This window comes from Scylla paramamosain, chromosome 47 (assembly GCF_035594125.1).
Source record: "Scylla paramamosain isolate STU-SP2022 chromosome 47, ASM3559412v1, whole genome shotgun sequence".
Taxonomy (NCBI): domain Eukaryota; kingdom Metazoa; phylum Arthropoda; class Malacostraca; order Decapoda; family Portunidae; genus Scylla; species Scylla paramamosain.
In genome coordinates this window covers 140,001-145,000 of record NC_087197.1, presented here as the reverse complement: position 1 = coordinate 145,000, position 5,000 = coordinate 140,001, and the positions used below count along the sequence as shown (strand labels likewise).

Below are 5,000 nucleotides of genomic sequence, written 5' to 3'. Positions count from 1 at the left end.
AGAGAGAGAGAGACTTAAAAAAAATAAATAATTACGCGAGATTTATAAATATATCAGGACAGGTGAAAAGATTAAAAGAAAACAAGATAAGAAAAAGTAGAAAAAATAAATAAATAAAATAAACAAACAAGAACAAACAATGAAGTAACTAGAGGATGAAAACAAATGAAAGAAAACGGAATGAAAGAAAAACGGGAAAGGCGGCGAATGAAGAGAATGGGGAAAATATTGCAAGTGAGAAGAAAAAAGAAACGAAAAAGAAGAAAAGAAAAAAAAACAGAACAGCAAGAAGATTAAGTTTATTATGTAAGTGTGTGTGTGTGTGTGTGTGTGTGTGTGTGTACGTGGTAGTAGTAGTAGTAGTAGTAGTAGTAGTAGTAGTAGTAGTAGTAGTAGTAGTAGTAGTAGTAGAACAACAACCAACAACAACAACAACAACAACAGCAATAGTGTAGCAGTAGTAGTAGTAGTAGTAGTAGTAGTAGTAGTAGCAGCAGCAGCAGCAGCAGTAGGAGCGGTAATAACACTGTGATAATCAGCAACACTTTATCATGCGTGGTGAAAAAGTTAGGTGTCTGAGAATGAAGGTCCTGAGAGGTTGTAAATAAATACCTTAGTGTTTTGGCGCAGTTCGTGAGTCACCTGTTAGTTGTCAGGCGTGTCATTCCCTCCCCTCTCCCTGACTCACCGCTCCCCCATAGCGTGCTGGCTGGGAGTGTTTTAGTTAGCTATGAATGAGAAGGGTTGGTAATAGTAGTAGTAGTAGTAGTAGTAGTAGAGGCGATAGTGTACAAAAGCATAAGGAGGAAAAGGAATAATTAGAGGAGGAAGAGGAAGAGGAGGAGGAAGAGGAAGACATAAGGACTGCCTGGGGTTTAATCACTACCCCCCTTCCCCCTTACAGGAAGCGTGGACGTGACGGGGCGCCGAGAGGGGAGCGGCTTTCCCTACAACGCCCCTAAGTCAGTGGGGACACACGCCTACGCCTCCTACTTCATCCGGATCGCCTACCCAGTTATCCGGACTGCCTATCAGTTATCCGGACTGCCTATCCAGTTATCCGGGCCGCCTTTTCAGTTATCCGGATCCCCTATTCAGTTATCCGGACCGCCTATCCAGTTATCCACGCCGCATCGTAACCGGACTCTCTTAACTCGTCCAATTATCGAACTTCACTTCTATTTCTTTTGCATTTCATCCTTCTTTCTCTCTCTATCTCTCTCTCTCTCACCTTTCACCTTTCATACCCCTCCTCCTCCTCCTCCTCCTCCTCCTCCTCCTCCTCCTCCTCCTCTTCCTCCTCTTCCTCCTCCTCTTCCTTCTCTCTCACAGTATTAACCAGTAAACTTCTGCCTCTATATCAGTATCTTCCTCTTCCTCCCCCTCCTCCTCCTCCTCCTCCTCTTCCTAGTCATGCCCCTCGGTAAAGTAAGCAGTGTTGCCAGTCCAGTCACTACCCCTACACAGACAGCATTGCCAACTCCACGAAATACCTTACATTCTCCTTCTCCTCCTCCTCCTCCTCCTCCTCCTCTTCTTTCTTCTCTTCGTTTACCTCCTCCACCTCTTTCCCCTCCTATTCTTCATGTTCCTCCTCCTCCTCCTCCTCCTCCTCCTCCTCCAGATTCTCCTCCTCCTCCTCCTCCTCCTCCTCTTCCTCCTACTCCTCCTCCTCTTCCTCCTCCTCCTTCTTCTTTTTCTCCCCCTCTTCCTCCTCCTTTTTCTCCCCCTCTTCCTCCTTTTTCTTCTCTTCCTCCTCTTCCTCTTTCTCCTCCTCCCCCTCTTCCTCCTTTCTCCTCCTCCTCCATCTCTTCCTCATTCTCGTCCTCCTCCTCTTCCTCATTCTCCTCCTCCTCCTCCTCTTCCTCCTTCTCCTCCTCCCCTAATTCCTTCTTCTTCTTCTACTCATCCTTCTTCTTCTCTTCCTCCTTCTCCTCCTCCTCCTCTTCCTTCTTCAACTCCACCTCTTCCTTCTCCTCCTCCTCCTCCTCCTCCTCCTCCTCCTCCTTACTCTTCTCTTCCTCTCTCTTCTCCTTCTTTCTTTCCTCCTCTTCCGTTTTATTTCTCTTCCAAATTTGTTTTCCTATTCCTCCTTCTTACCCTTTCTTACTTTTTGTCCTCCTCCTCCTCCTCCTCCTCCTCCTCCTCCTCCTCCTCCTTCTCCTCCTCCTCCTCCTCCTCTTTCTCCTCCTCTTACTCATAATCATACACCTCCTCTTTCTCCTCCTCCTATTCCTGGATCTTCTTTCATACAAGCTCCACCACCACCACCTCCTCCTCCTCCTCCTCCTCCTCCTCCTCCTCCTCCTCCATTACCACCTCCACCACCACCACCACCACAGCACACCACCACAACGTGTCTTATGTGTCAAGAAGAAGTGGAGACAAGATCCACCACTAGACATCACCACTCCACCCTCCTCCAGCTCCTCCTCCTCCTCCTTCCACCTGTTGTTTGGCCCCCTCAGGTGTGTCAGGTGTGGAGCAGAGATACACACCTGCGCAGATCTGTCACAGGTAATAGCGAACTGGAAAAGGAGGAGGAAAATAAAGGAGGAAAAAGAGGAGAAGGAAGAGGAAAGACTGAATAACGAAAGGGGGGGAAACAAACGGTGTTTACATTCTTATCTGAAATGGTGTCAAAATCCCATTAATTTCCTGAAAAACAAAATCAGAGAGGGAAAAAAGACGAGGAGGAGGAAAAGGAGGAGGAGAAGGAGGAGGAGAAGAAGGACAGGATGGATGAGAGGACATGAAGAGGGGAATGCAAAGGGAGATGGAAACTGTGAGGAAAAAATGGAGGTAGGGAAAATAAACAAGGACAGTGAATAGGAGGAGGGAAAGAATGAAGAGGAGATGGAGAAGAAGATAAAGAACGTTGAAAGGAAAGGAAGAAAAGAAAGACATGATTCAGAAAGCAATGATAAAGGAAGACGAAGAATGGATGAAAGATGGAAAGGAGAAAACAAACAATGAAGGAAGGAGAAAGGAGAAAAGATAAAGAAGAGAAGGAGAGAAAAAGAAAGACAGACAGACAGGAAAAGAGAAAAACACAAACAGAAGAAGAAGAAGAGAGAGACAAATGTAGGAGAAGAAGGGAGGAGAGGAGAACAAGAAGAGAAAGAGAAAAAGAACAAGAGGAAGGAAAAGAGAAAAATGATAACTGCATAAAAGAGAAACAGAAAATTGAAAGAAAAAACGAAAATGATGATGATGATGATGATGATGAAGATGATGATGATGAGGAGGAGGAGGAGGAGGAGGAGGATAGTAAAATGAATGAGAAGGAGATAATAAGACTCTATCTCCACGAATTAATCTCCTTTGGGCACAAGCATCCGTGGAGATCAGCCTTCAGGGAGATCAAGAGATACATGGAGGAGGAGGAGGAGGAGGAGGAGGAGGAGGAGGAGGAGGAGGAGGAGGAAGAGAAGGAGACTATGAACAAGATAAACAACGATAAAGAAAAAAGGAAGGACAGAGAAACAATAAACAAGATAACAGTGAGAAAAAGGAGGAGAACAGAGGAGATAAAGGAGAACAAGAGAACACACAGCGAGGAAGAGACGTCTCCATCCACCTCATCTCCACATTCTCCTCCACAGGGCGTGCCTCAGATGGTGGTGGAGGAGGCTGTAATTCCGCAGGTGGAGTGGGAGGTGGACGTAGTGGAGGAGTGAGGAGGAGGAAGAGGAGAATGTGTTGAGAAAAGGTATTTGTTTGTTTTTAGGACGCGGAAGAAAACAAGGAACTTAAGGAATCGATCATTGTGGAGGTAAAATTCCAGTTGGAGGAGGAGGAGGGAGGAGGAGGAGGAGGAGGAGGAGGAGGAGGAGGAGGAAGAGGGGGGGAAATGTCCAATTAAACCCCACTGAAGGAGAAAGAAGAATACGAAGAATACGAGTGAAAGCGGAGAGAGATGAAGAAGAAGACGAAGAAGAAGACGAAGAAGAACACGAAGAAGAACAAGAACAAGAAAAAATAGAAAATAAAGTAGCAGAAAATCGCAGAAAGAAATTAAAAGAAAGGAGAAGAGAGGAAAAACACAACAATTTACTACGAAGGGGAGATAAGAAGATAAGAATAACAAGCAAACGAGAGGAAAATAAGAGAAAGGCGAGGAGAATAACGATAAGAGATTACAATTTACAAAGGAGAGAAATGCACAAAGGTGATGAAAGGGAGAAGGAGAGAAGGAAGGGAGAACTGAACTATAACTTGAGAAAACGAGGAGGTGGGGAGGTGAAGGAAGAGGGAGATGGAGGAGATGAAGGAAGGAAAAGAAGTGAATATGAAAGAACTGGGGATAAGAGAGGCGAAGGAAGGAAAGGTGAAAGAAGTGAGGGAAGGAAAACTTAAGGACATGAAGGAGGTGAAGGAAATGAAAGAAGTGAAGAAGGAGACAGGACATGACTTTCCCCTCACCTCACCTGTCCCCTCACCTGCCTCGCGTCACGTCACGCTGCCCACACGCTGGAGAGTTCATGGCCACGACACACCACAGGCGGGGGAAGCACTGCAGGCGACACACACCACTCACATTTACGAGCAAGAAAAATGTGACACTCCTCATAATTATAAACGCAAGATGGACACTTTCCGGACATACGAGGGTAACAAATCGAAAATTTCCCGCACGTACGAGCAGAAAACGGACATTCTTCACAGTTACGAGCACCAAAAGGACACTCCAAGGACTTACGAACAAAACAACTGCAAAACACCCAGCATATACGAACAGAAAACGGACACCCCTTGCATTTACGAACACAAGACGGACACCTCCCGCACATATGAACAGAAAACACAAAAAACTCACATTTACGACAATTCCCAGACATATGAGCAAACGAGAGCAGATAGCCACTCTCATACACACAGGGAGACCAAGACAGCCACTCCCCGGGCACAAGAACTAACAGTACCTCCACGGCCGAGACACTACAAGGAACCGTGCATCGTAAGACCTCCAAAAGACGGCAACTACTACATTGTCACGT

The 5,000-nt window shown here is 45.9% G+C and overlaps 1 long non-coding RNA gene across 1 annotated transcript; it reads left to right on the top strand.

Moving 5' to 3' along the window:
- Window positions 1–62: 62 nt before the first annotated feature.
- LOC135094970 (uncharacterized) lies at window positions 63–4,653 on the top strand. The gene is made up of 2 exons (XR_010264015.1): window positions 63–306; window positions 905–4,653. It is a non-coding gene; the product is annotated as an uncharacterized LOC135094970 (long non-coding RNA).
- The last annotated feature ends 347 nt before the right edge of the window (window positions 4,654–5,000 follow it).